This window comes from Gorilla gorilla, chromosome 2 (assembly GCF_029281585.2).
Source record: "Gorilla gorilla gorilla isolate KB3781 chromosome 2, NHGRI_mGorGor1-v2.1_pri, whole genome shotgun sequence".
Taxonomy (NCBI): domain Eukaryota; kingdom Metazoa; phylum Chordata; class Mammalia; order Primates; family Hominidae; genus Gorilla; species Gorilla gorilla.
Window position 1 is genome coordinate 49,417,592 of NC_086017.1, and position 14,124 is coordinate 49,431,715.

General features: G+C 39.5%; 1 protein-coding gene across 4 annotated transcripts in view; it reads left to right on the forward strand.

Moving 5' to 3' along the window:
- The window catches only part of MOBP (myelin associated oligodendrocyte basic protein), a 61,201-nt gene extending 51,881 nt beyond the window's left edge, over window positions 1-9,320 (forward strand). For all 4 annotated transcript variants that reach the window (XM_055381332.2, XM_019024546.4, XM_063703710.1 and 1 more), the window contains 2 exons: window positions 5,054-5,137; window positions 5,255-9,320. The gene's annotated coding sequence lies outside the window, so the exon portion shown is untranslated. The remainder of the gene's footprint in view (window positions 1-5,053; window positions 5,138-5,254) is intronic.
- The last annotated feature ends 4,804 nt before the right edge of the window (window positions 9,321-14,124 follow it).

Here is a 14,124-nt window from a genome sequence, read left to right on the forward strand (position 1 = left end):
TACGTAATCTGTTTTTACTATAATTCACCCTGCATTTCTTGAATTCTTTGTGAACATCCCTTTCTCCTGTAGCTGACAGCTTCTGTTCTTTCTCTTGGGGCTTATGAGCTTTCTGAGTCAGATCCTTTAGCAAAGCCTTAGTTTTCTGCTCATGGAGATCATTAAGGATCTCTACTACCAGCTGCCAGATTTTGCATTTATTTTCAACTAGAGCTTTGGTGGCTGGCAGCAGTTAAAAAATCATTTTCCAAGTTTAAAATTTTTTTCTTCCAGCTGATGCCTTGCTGACACTTCATTATTTGGCTTAGACTATAAATGGCATCTTTTTTTTTTTTTTTCCAATTCTTGTTAATGTGGGTTTTGGCATTGTCTGATGACCCTAACTTTTCATCTTTTTACCTTGGTAATCTGCCAGTTGACTCTTTATTTTCAAATCATCTAGTTCATTTCCTTTTCTATGCGTTTTCTCCTCTGACTCAAAGATCAAGTGCTTTCAGCTGTCTAGTATATTTATTCATAACTACAACTGCATTATTTTCCTAAACTGCAGCTTCTTTCTGAGACTTGAGATCTTATCTGATTTGCTCACTGCCTCAGTAGGTAGGGGGTGGGGCAGGAGCAGTTAGGGGCAGAAAGAGACCACAGCCTTCTATTTACTGCAGCCTCCCCATGCCCCTCCAAACAATCTGTACTGCCACCTCTTTCTCTTCTTCTAACTCCTATCTTCCATCTCTTTCTTCACCTCAATGCGTACATCTCTGATCATGACATCTGGTTTTTTTTTTGTTTGTTTGTTTTTTTACAACTTAAATTTAAACCGAGAAGATCTTGGTTTATAGATTTGTAGCGGAGCTACTTAACAACCTTTCTATATTCTTATTGCTCTGGACTTTATACCCTCTTCACTGCTTTCTCTCTCCAGATCTTGTCCCTGGCTGCTAACTGTGATTTTTCCCAAACCAGCTCTGCTCTGACTTATGCAGTTTCCCACCATCAAGCCACCAGCAATGACCCCTGATAAGTGTGCTGACCCATAGCCAAGTGCATTCTGTCTCCAAGTCTCTCTAATTCCCAAATGGCCTGATGACACAGTTACATTAGATTATGTTGGATAAGTTCTATCACTGCTGAATCTGCTTCCTTAACTTGTGTTCACCTACAATTTTAACTTACTATTGCTTGCATTGTTTTTAAGTCTTCAAAAGTCCTCAGTCTACTTGAACACAGCTTCTCTTGTGACACTTTTCCTCTTCTGGTCTAAGTTTCTTTTTGGTGAGCTCTTGGGGTCCTAATAAGAGAATTTCTGCAGTCCAGAGAAGGAGGAGGGAGCATCTGGTACCAAAGTACCAAATGTGTTCATGAGTGTGTGTATGTGTGTGTGTGTGTGTGTTTGTGAGAGAGAGAGACAGAGAGAGAGAGAGAGAGAAGAGAAAGAGAGGAGAGAGACAGAGGAAAAGAGATTGGTCTTCCCTTTTTACTTTTTGTAGCTTTCTTCTTTCTACCGCTTCTTGTGTTTTGGGAAAGGTGGGTTTCCTCCCTTCAATTCCGTATGTCTCCTTGCTCAAAAATCATGCTGACAGGAGGTCATGGCTCCTGATACAGTAAACCTCAGGATGGTCTTTGCCCATGCAAGAGGTTTGGCTGGCAATTCACGTTAATTTCTTCTCCCTTCTGACTTGTAAAACTCAAGTTGTCTGTGAAAATGAAAAAACTTTAGTGTACATATCTCACCCAACAAGGCTTTATAAAGCTGCTTCTTAAGGCAGCTCTATATTCTTTTTTTTTTTTTCTTTTTGACAGAGTCTTGCTCTGTTACTCAGGCTGGAGTGCAGTGGCACAATCTTGGCTCACTGCAACCTCTGCCTCCCAGGCTCAAGCAATTCTCATGCCTCAGCTCCCGAGGAGCTGGGATTATGGGTGTGTGCCACCACACCCAGCGAATTTTTTGTATTTTTAGTAGAGACAGGGATTCACCATGTTAGCCAGGTTCGCCTTGAATTCCTGGCCTCAAGTCAATCCTCCCGCCTCAGCCTCCCAAAGTGCTGGGATTATAGGTGTGAGCCACAATGCCTGGCCAGACAGCTGTATATTCTAAACATTAAAGCTACCATTAGGATAGAACTAATTTAGAACAATGTTATATAGTGACTTTCTCATACAGGGAATGCAACAGCCAGTTTTGTTATACCAGGACATTTTTTATACAGGGGAAAAATCAGGCTTGTGTGTGTATGTGAATATAGAATTTATTTTGTCTTAAAATCTGAGCCCCCTGTTTAAAGTTTTTTAAGCGACTAACCAACTTTTGCTCTTCACTCTTAATGCTTTTTCTTTTGGAGCCCCTTTCATGGAACCCTGCAGCACTAAACACTTTTATATTTGTAATATATTTAAAAGATAAAAATGAAAGTGTCTGCTCCTAAATTCATGGGCAAGTCTACTCATCACAAGTGTTGCTGGCCAACAGGGTTAATATTTGCTGACTGGGTAAAAAATGAAACAGTATTAAAGATAAAGTCATTTAGGGTTTTACTGAGTATGTAAAGACTCAAAAATGAAAATGTCCAACTAAAAAGCAGAGTGTCCGAACCATAACTTTTGATGCCAAAACTCATGCAACTACCTCAGAGGACAGGTGAGCACACCTAAGTGTATAGTACCATCTTCTCCTCTTATGCTACTATTTCTTCCACCCACATGGGGCTTGATGCCAAGAATCACAGGTACATTGCGCATAACCTGTGTTGACAAGTGCTCGTTTTAATTGGTTGATGGTCTTGTGGTGGTGAGTGGGTATGGGAGGAGGGTGGGTCTGGACTAAAGGTATGGAATCAGGCTAGCTCTCACATTCTCACCAGAAATAGGAGTTGACCACAGCAGCTATTGCTTCTCCATCACTGGGAGAGGTGGTATGTAAGGTGGTTCAGAGAAAGCAACCTGGAAACAGACATCCCTCTAGTGGAATTCCTGTTTGAAGGTTATTACTTGTGTGATCTTGGACAAGGGAATGAAGGTCTCTAAGCTTCATTTTACAAGTGAAGACAAATTAAAAACAAACACATTAAGCAATTAGCATAAAGCTTGCATGTAGATAGAGCTCATACAGCTTTTTCACGTTTATAGCACTATTCACTATTTGCATTTGCTCTTATACTTATTTGTGTACTTGATTATTACTTGTCTCCACCACTAGAATGTAAACCTCATAAGAGCAAGAACCATGGCTTTACACCTTGATGTTGTCCCTCATTTCTCCCCCCAATTATTTGATATGGACAACTGTTGTTTTCTGGAATATATGGAAACAGTCTTGAAACCATGGCCTTAAATCCCTCTCTGATCTGCTTTTTAAGCCATCATGCTATTGATTTGGCAGAGTATGGACTTGGCTTACTTTCTACTCTGCTACAATAAACAGACTTTGCCTAGAAATGTCCCATTTTTGTAATTCATTTAAAAAAGATAATTATAATAGTAAGAAAAGTCATTATTATCAAAGTAAATATCTCATTCTCTTTCTTAAGATGTACACAGTATCAACTTTTACACAAAAGGTTCCATATACTGTAAGATTTGCAGTAAGTTGCTGACCCCTGTCCTAAAACTTTCAGGTTGGTTTTGCCCTCCAGCTCAATCAGTTATTCAATAATTTCATCTGTGATTTAGGCAAAAATATGACTTTCATCCTATTGGGAAATAAAGCACTTGAAGGGCTGCAGCCAGAGACCCTGTGCTAGCCTAGGACCAAGTGCAAACTAATGCCATCCATTCAGAGCAAAAGAAATAGGCAGAGTCCTTCCTCTGTGACCAGTGAATTTTGGATGCACTGCAGTCTTCTGCCTTCATTATTCAGAGTATCTAGAAGTAGATGACACAATGTCAGATCTTCCACAAGAACCCTTGCCACTATTCCACAGAGTAACTCTCATGATCAAGGTGCCTGGTCCTACTTAAGCTAACAAAAAATTGGCTTTCACAAAACAATCAACTAATCAAAAATCCTTGGATGTTACAAATCATTTTTCCTCTGCCCTGAGCAATATTTCTATGGGTATTTCTATATAGGCTTATCTACAGTTAATATTTATAAAGTAAGATTTCATTGGAGTATATTCGCCTCTCAGTATAATCTGATACATATCTTGATTTTTTTCTTTTATAATATTGCTCTTTTATTATTCTTGACCATTGACATTGCCATATAAATGGTAGAATCAACTTGTAAATTTCTACCAAAATGCCAGTTGGAATTTTTATCAGAATTGCATTGGATCTGGAGATCAATTTATGAAGAACTGACTTTTTAAACATAACAACTCTTCTGATCCATGACAAAGTTTATCTCCCCACTAATTTAATTCTTTCATAATTTCTTTTTTTTTATTTTTAAAAGAAATCATCTGATTTGTAAACATACACTCAATTTCTTCATATTTCTTCTTAACTTATGGCCTAAATCTTGATTATTTTGCTAAATTTTAATACCTTCCCATAAGAGCAAATTTAGTAAATTAATACACCTTCCAGTTGTTGGCATTTTGAGAGTATTGGCTCAAAGAAAGTGTCAGGAAAATGGGCAAGAACACTGCAATCTTGGAAAGGACATGGGGTTATGTAACAAAAACTGGGCTGAGACATGGTTTTATTTCTCACTAGCTGTGTGAGTTTGGGAAAGTCATTTAACCCATCTGTGCCTCAGTTTCTTAATTAATGACTGACTTGCCTCCCCCACAGTGCAATTGTACAAACCGAGGGAAATGAAAGTTTTAATTTATCCCTGCAGCATCCTGATGGCTAAGAAAAAAATTATAATCTAAAGGTTTAGCATACCTAGATGGAAATATGTTTTCTAAGGGAATATCATAAAGAGAGGGAGGGGCTGGGATTGTCACCCTTCAGACACCTCTCACCCTCTTGGTCAAGGAGCAGTATCTATTTGTGAAGAAAGGAGGGAGGCCAATTGGGGATGCACAGATACAACCACTGGGGGAATAACTGTGGGTTGAACAGCTGCATATAGAATTGTAGTTTGACAGGTTTTCCTGCCCATTAGCACTTTGAAGATGTCATCCCATTGTCTTCTGACCTCTATAATTGCCACTGAGAGATCTGCTGTCAGTCTGCTTATCCTTCCACGGTAAGTAAATTGTGTTTTCTCCTTGTTGCTTTTAAGATTTTCCTCTTTGTCTTTGGTGTTCTGAAGTTTCACTATAATGTCACTAAGTACAGATTTATTTTTATTTATTCTGTTCAGGACTCAAGTTTCTTCAATCTGAAGATACATGTCTTTCTCCAGGGACATGTGGAAAAAAAAAAAAAGATGTTATACAACCATCAAAGTGGCAAAAATAAAAAAAATCAAGTATTGGCAAAGATGTGGGGAAAATTCTCATAAGCTACTGATGAGAATTTATAAATTATTATGACACCTTTGGGTTGCAATCTGGGGATACTGGCAAAGCAGAAAATTGTACAACCTGTGATCAAGCAATTATAATTTTAGGCACCCATTGTAGAGAAAACTTGAATTCATAGAAAAAGTAGGTACACATAAATCTGTTCAAGGAATCATTGTTTGGCATTGAAAATAGGAGAGAGATCATGAGAAATTACCAAAATGTCCACCAATAGAATGAGTGAATCACCTGTGGTATATTTATAAATAAAAATCTTAAATAGAAGGTAAAACAAATCAGACATACACACATTAGATAGATAAATTTAGAGGACAAAATAAGGAACATAAAAAGCAAATAGTAGATGGCAAATGTAATATAATATACTATGCATAAATTTTAACAACACACAATATTATATTGCATATTGCCCAATAAGCAGAAGCCATAAGGTCTCACACTTTTCTTATAATGCAATAGAATAAAAATGACAACAAAGTAAAAGAGTATCCCAAAAATAAAACTATCCTTTTGGAAAAAAAAAGATTTAAAATAATTCCTGGTTTGAAGAAATAACAAATTAAAAGCTATATATAAACGGTTAACAATATTAGGTGGACATATTTGTTTGAAGAGATAGGTGAAAGATAGTTGAAAAGCCTGGGGGTATATTCAAGGTTATATGTCTTAGAAAACAAAAATACTTGTTTGGGTTCAATTTTGGATCTGGGCTTGTTCTTGTGGCTTCTGATGATTTCTGACTTGGGGAAAAATGGGGAAGAGTTGAAATACGTCCTTCCACCCAAACCTTTGTTTAGTAATAGGTAGGAAAATGAAGAAGAAAATAGAATGTTGCAGAATGTGGAGGGATGTAAAATGGACAGTACTAGGGTAGAGGGAAAGTCAGATTAGAGGAAAGAAAGAGCATCAGGAACAGTCTTGTGCTAGGAGCTGGTGTGGCCAAGCACAGTCAGATGCCCAAAGATCCAACAAGGCAATGGCTCTGTGTCCTTGAGTGGGCACAACCATTCCTAGCCAAGTTTAAGAGGCAAGTGAAAATATGGGGGCAATGTCAGATGAAGTCTTGTTCAGGGTATGGGGCTAGGATGAGAGAGAATGCCACAGAGTATGGAGGAAGAGTGATAGATCCAGATGAGATACAGCTCAGAGTGCCACGCCCCCAGAAAGAGGAATCGGGCAAGTACTGTCCCAAGGCAGCTGGAGGGTGAGGGCTGAGTGCCCTGGCTTCCTCACTTGGGGAGACCATGGGTCTCTGTAGAAATTCCAATATAAAGGCAGGGAAATTTGACTGCATGGAGTCTTCAGGTAGAAATGTTTCTCTTGCCTAAATTCAGGTGCTAAATAAACAACAAAATGGTAACCTTTACTATGAAGTGTTTCCAATGATGGGATATCTGAGGCCATTACATTCCTGGGAATAACATGGTGAGGTGCAGGGTGGTGGTGGTGGTGAAACATACGACAGACCACTGTAAGTGAGAACAAATTACTGGCCCAGCCCAACCCACACCAAATAAGAAATTTAATATCCCTTTGGCCTGTTTTAGATTTTGGCAAAGCCAGGCCCATAGTGCTTGCTGGGCTCTCTCTTCCACATCATCCAGAAGACACACATTTGCTATGGAATGATTGTGGAGGTGAGAGTATAGTGCATATTAATTCATGCAAAAAGTTAGATATTAGCCCAGAAATGTTAGTAACAAGAAACTACTGAATTCTCTGTTTGTCTGTTGTGGAAATAAAACCTTCTGGGGATGAATCAAAACTATCTGACAATTACTTGAAATGGGTGGATAGCTAAATGTAATGTGCCTTGGATATTATAACTAAAAGGTGCTATAATCCAGTTATATTTTTTATCTTTTAAGGATTGGTTCTGAGGAGCGCTACCAGTAAACATTACATAAAGCTCCAAAAGCTACTCTGTGTAAACTTCTTGAGTGGGAATTCTCAACCATAATATCTGGAATATGACTGATAATTCTGGATGTTAACTGATTTTATGTTCTGATGTTTTGACTGGTTTTGGGAAAAATTTTGGGAGAAAAGAGTTTTCCTTGTAAATACCCAACAACTGGGTCTCTGGGTAAAAAGGCCTAATTTATACAGATTGCTAATTTCCATGGTGTAAATATTTCCACAATGCAGATTCCTTCCTTCCTTTTTTTTTTTTTGAGATGGAGTTTCACTCTTGTTACCCAGACTGGAGTGCAAAGGTGCGACCTTGGCTCACTGCAATCTTCACCTCCCGGGTTCAAGCCATTCTCCTGCCTCAGCCTCCCAAGTAGCTGGGATTACAGGTGTCCACGACCATGCCTGGCTGATTTTGTATTTTTAGTAGAGATAGGGATTCACCATGTTGGCCAGGCTGGTCTCAACCTCTGGACCTCAGGTGATCCACCCACCTCGGCCTCCTAAAGTGCTGGAGATTACAGGCATGAGCTACCATGCCCGGACCGCGATGCAGATTTCAAGCTATGAACATGATTCTCTGGAGTTTACCATTTGTCTTTTAATTGGCAAATTTAATGCAGAATTGGGAAGAGAAGCACGCAATTGACTCTCGTCAACTGGCACAAGCTGGTGCCAGTGCACCACTGTATATATCCATGGCCCTCTGTGAAGCTAGAGTTTACTACTAAAATTTGTGCTCCATAAATATACAAAGGCACTAGTAAGAGAAAAAATATAAAGAGAATATAAACTAAATTCAAATTAGGGAGCTCAAATGGAGAAAATTGACAGATGGTAATATTTTTGAAACTTTGAAAAGTAGTATTTGTCTAGATTCACCTTTTATTATCTTTTCCTTTTTTTCTTTTCCTTTTTTTTTTTTTTTTTGAGACAGAGTTTCGCTCTTGTTGCCCAGGCTGGAGTGCAATGGCACGCAATCTCAGCTCACTGCAACCTCGGCTCACTGTAACCTTCACCTTCCGTGTTCAGGTGATTCTCCTGCCTCAGCCTTCCGAGTGGCTGGGATTACAGGCACCCACCACCATGCCCAGCTAATTCTTTGTATTTTTAGTGGAGACGGGGTTTCACCATGTTGGCCAGGCTGGTCTTGAACCCCTGACCTCAGGTGATCCACCCACCTGGGCCTCCCAAAGTGCTGGGATTACAGGCATGAGCCACTGCGCCCAGCCTGTTATTATCTTTTATTAAGCAAACAGGGTATCTATGTATCATACTGAGTGTTCTGAGCTGTTAATTTCTTTGGTGTTCATCTAGATGGAAGCTGGGGCTTCCTTCCTTTCAGATATTGGTGCTAACATGATGCTGACCAAAGAATTGATGGGATCTGCACACTGTAAAGCCTGTTTCAGGATGGCTGAGCTGACGGTCAAGAAAGAAGATATGAGCCGCCTGCATTTTGGGGTGGTGGCAGTGAAATTTAGACTTGTGATTTGGTATGACAATATATGGCTTTTTGTGATTGTTAACATTAATGAAAACAAGAAAAATTAGTTGCTCAAAAGTTGAAAAATGGATTTATAAACTTTTTATTAGAGTAAGGCAAAAGAACATATTAAAATAGAGGTAAATTAGAAATGTCAATAAGAACCCATGGACATTTTTTATAAGGAGACTTTATCTGTTCTGTCCCTACAGTGATTTATGCTCTTGGATATTTTTGCTGTCATCCTGACAAATTCTAGTTGGAATATGGAACAAGCTTATTTGTAGACCTAGTGCCTGTGGCTTCTAAAGCAATTTTCTGAAAAGAGAAACCACTGCCTGTTGGAAGAATAGTTGATTCCATACCTCAAGCTAGGGAAAAAAAAATCAGAATTAGTCTGTGAATTCTAGATGTTGAGAGAAAGCAGGGTTTCATTAGGGCGTCGGAGAGTCACAAGTCCATAGGATGCAAAAAAGAAGATGAAATAAAATTGCCTGAAAAACGCACCTGAATTTCTGGCATTGTTTACTGAAAAGGCTGTGTATTGATGAACCCCGATTACGTGAGGTCTACATTTAAGAGTTTATAATCAACAGTTTGAAAATGCAGGGTGTTGTTTCTTTCTATAAGGAGATAAAACAGTCAGAAGGGAGTGTCACAGGACATTATCACAAAATCAAAGTTCTCCATGAAATGTGGTTCATTTGCTAGAAAATAATGCAAGCCTATTGGAGAGAATCAGGGCTTCTAGTGATGCTAGGGATGACCTTAAGCATTGTTTGTAAATCACACTTTTTCCTAGTCTTTCAGCAGCAGCTGCACAGAGTAGGCCTGCTTCTTCCCATGAAAGCCACACTGAGTTTTATCAACTAGTAGTGTGTGGGCACTATTGCAAGTTATGTTGTGTTGTTTATGGCCATTTATCCACAGTGCTTTCCTCTGTGCAGGGCTCTGCAGCCTCATTCTATGTTATTTTTATTACCACGTGTCTGTGCGCCTCAGGTGGCAAAGCAGAATCGGCTTCTCTACCCTCAGCAGGGCTCACTATGACTCACTATAAGGGAAGAAAATCTTACAGATGTCCGAAAATGTTAGGTAAGTGGACAGTGATAAACACAAAACATCAAGTGGTCAGTATCAAAGAGAAAAACAGTATGTTGGTGAAGGAGAAGTATCAAAGCTAGTTAAAAAAGTAACAGGAGAAATGTAAAGTAAAGGGACAATACTCCACAAAAATTTAGATTGTAACTGAGCTTCTTCTCCTAAAGAGATTTAAAAATAAAGTATAGGAAATACGTGAAGAAACAAAGTAAAATGCCAAGGTGTAAGTTTGACCATGAATATCTAAGGAAAAACATACTTGCACTAAAACAACCAAATATGCAAAAATCAAGTGGAAAAACAGGTCAAAATAATGCCAGTTGATGTCTGTAAGAACTAAATGTATAATAAAATAAGCGAAAAAAATGGCCAGTTTAACACCAATTGGTGCCCGTAATAACATGTTTATTTGCAAAGTCTGTATTTTACACATACACTATGGTTTACACAAAATTTGAAGGAAACCAACTAACAACAGGTCTGTCATCAACACAGGTTAGCACAGCACTGAACATGTGCAACTAGGAGGTCAAATCACTTTCCCTGAAGGAGGTGGCAGGAGGAGCCTGGTGTTAGCAAGAAGTGGGCAGCACTGTGGAATGGTCCAGAGGACAGCGTGATGGAGGTGGGAACTGGGTAGGATCAAGCGAGGAACACAGGAAGCAGGGCTTTGGTGTTGTATACATGCAAATCCTGAATGGGTGTGTGAGAGATCAGAGCCCTGCCATGGTCAGTGTTGCCTCCGCTGAGTCACTTCCCTTTTCTCTCCCATGTCACTGGGACAACACACCCTGGGGCTTAGGAGCTAAAATGGGTTCGCAGCAATCAAGACAGCCTCCTTCTCCAAACAAACTGCTCTCCTTGCTCATAATATCTATGAAGAAAAGATGAGACCCTTGGAGAGAGGGTGAAAAGGGAGGCTGTCAACATAGGAGCATCTGTCCTTTACTGGCTCTTTAAATAACTGCAGGTAACTTGTGGGGATTTGGGACATTCTGCTCTGGACACCATTGAAAACCTATTGCCTGGATGTATGTAAAAAATCCTGGATGTATGTAAAAAATCCAGAAGGTTCTATCTTTAGATCTTCAGTAAACAGGAGTGACAGGGGCCTGGATGAGACAAGAGACTTGTCTTGCCTTTGCAGACAGTGAATGTCAGCTTGAGGAGAAGAAAAGGGGAACTTCAATGATAATTACTGGGGTGGGTTGGTTTGTTGGCCTCATTGTGAATGCCTGAAAACAACTTAGGAGTATTTTGAGGAGTTCAAATTCCTCTCTTCACAGGTTGGGGACTTGAAGTCAATTTCTATAGTCACAGGCAGGTGAGTTCATAGTCAAAATCATGTTCCATAAACAATTCACTCATTCCTGCTACTCACTCTTCTATCTCCCTGGCTTTGCTTCCTTACTCAGATGTCAAGGATTTCTATCATGTAGCTTTTTGATGCTGCTTTACTTCTTCCTGTCTCTTGCTATCACTATCTGAACCTTATGGCACCCATAAGGTTCCTGGGGACATAAGGTGTCTCTGGGGACAAGGGGATAATGCTGAGGAAATGGGAGACAAGGACTCAGGGGAGTAGTCCCTAAAGCACAACAGTTCTGAGAGCATCCCAACTGGATGGAGCGTACACTTGTTCACAGGCTCCTAAAGGTGCTTGACCGCACCAGAGCAAACTTACCATGCAATGGACATTGTTAAGTGTTCAGGCACAACCACCAATGCTTCCAATTGTTGTAGAAAAAACTGAATTGTTCTCATCCAGTCACTTACCCATCACCACAGATCCTTAAATACCATTTTCCCACTTCCATTGACATGTGTTAAAGATTTACTTTGTTATGCTCTGTTAGGTATTTTATAAGAACATGTTATCTTATTTACCCATAATGCAATAATAGCTTACAGATGAGAAAAAAATAAGGTTTAGAGACCTACCTAAAAGTGACACAGCTGATGTTCAGAGCACTTGAGATTCTGACACCTATGCAAACTCTACTTCTCATCCCTCATTTCCTAGTAAATCTTGAATTGAAACTGCCTGGTGTTCCCCTGCAGGGCTGGCAGGTCTTGAGGCACCCTCCCTAACGGATGAGTGGCTCCTGCTGTTGCTGCCCTCTCCCGCGTGTGAGTGGCCAGGATGCTTCTATGTGTTGTCTGGCCAGTGTTGGCCACTTGGTGAGTCACAGAGGCTTGTAGAGAAAGTGGCATAATGCAGCTACTCCACATTTGGACCCTTCAAATCCAGGCAGAACAAGACCAAATGTCATAGGCCACAGCTTCAGATGGAATCTCTGAATTGAGCAAAACGCTGGTTCTCAACCTTTTCTGGTCAGGTTTCGGCTTGTGCTGGATCCTGATTCCCCCCAGATTTACTCCATCATCCTTCTCATTCAGCTTAATAAAATGTGGTCACCATTTACTGAGTGTTTACTATGTGCCAGACACTGAAGCCCTTCAGATGTTTAATTTTGACAACATTTTCAGATATATAGCTTTATTATCTAAATTTTGTAGAAGAAATAAATCAGCTCCAAGCCATTAATAAGTGGCCCAAGATTTCAAAATTAGTACGAAATGTGGCAGGGATTTGAACCAGCAGCCCGAGGCACTGGCTTTCTTGACTTGCGTATTGACCTGCTGTCCCCTGGGGTTCTTGATTTTGCCACCTTGTCTGACTCCAGACATTGAGCACACCTCTTCTTCCTTGTGTCAACTTAATGACTCACAGGCATTGTGGGTTCCTCAATTTCCAGCTACAGTTTTGTGTTTTTTGAACTGATGATATCATTCAGCCAGACATTTCCTGACTTGGAAGTTTCCTGATCCCATTGGCAACACCACCCAAATGTTCTGAGCTTAATCCTTTGGAAAATAAATGGACTCCTTGTTCCCACTGAGACCTACTCCTATGTTGAAAACCAGGGCTAACTAATTTCTAAAGTCAGGCAGGGCCTAAATTGCTATTTTTTGGGTCAATGTCTATCTTTACTATTTCCTACCTGTTAAAAGACCTGTAGAAATGCACCTATATAAAATATAGCTTTATTGTTCTTTGTGTCAATGGCATGTATTATTTTGGCTATTCTAGAAAAGAAATTATGTTGGAATTCCAATGTAAACATGTTTGTGTGAATCAGTAACCTTCTCTTTCTTTTGTATGTCATAAGAAAGCAACAAATGAGTTGTTAAATGCTAAAATTAAACACCATTTTAGCAAAATTAGAGACAGATAAGATCCAAGTTTCCAAAAATTAGGGCTGCCAGAAACAATTAAAATAAGCTCAGGAGCTGCTTGGGTGAAGTGAATAGAAAGATGGACTGTTGGCAGTGGATTTCAGAAATACATTTTCTGTAGAAAAAGAAACACTCTGGTGTCCTCCTGCAGGGCCAGCAGGTCTTAAGGTGCCCTTAGGAGCTGAAGGATCTGGGAAGACAGTGGAGATTGAGTTGAAACTATGAGGGGGTGGGAGAGAGAAAGCAATGAAAATGCATGGTGAACAGCAAGCAATGACAAACCTCAGAAAACACCAAAATGAACATACAAAAAAACTTAAAATAACAAAGATATCCATCACCTGCACACAGACAGTTGGGAAAATCCAACTAATTCAATGCTGAGAAAAATGAAAGGTAGCTGACCAAGCATCAGTGGAAAGGTGTAATTTAAAAAGTCAGCAAAACCTATCAGATGAAGAATACCAGAAAATCTTTGTATCCCAGTACTTTGCCATGAGTTAAAAAAAAGAGAAACCCTTAAGAAATCAATTGCCACTATGAAGGAAGAGTACCAAGTAGAAATGAAAGGACCCAAGGCAGGAGACAAAATGTGAGCTGTCCAAAACAAACAAAAAATAAAAAGCAATACCTCAGTACAAAGCAACCCAGCAACACCCTCATTTATCTTTTAATTGGTACATTTGATCAGTCAATATTTCTAAGAGTTCTGACCAGGGTCAAAACTACCTCAGGCAACCCCAAAGAGGGAGGGACGGTAGACCCACTTTAACCCTACACTTCCCACAAGCCTTCTAAAGAAGAAAATATGCAAAAAGTAAACAGACCACAAGCTTCAAAATTTAAAAAGGAGGGAGCTTATACGTTTAATAATAACAGAGCAAAGGCCAATTACATTTGTTATATTATTAAGTGTAAATGGGTTCAATTAACCTATTAAATGAAAAAGATTTTCAAATTGGATCACAA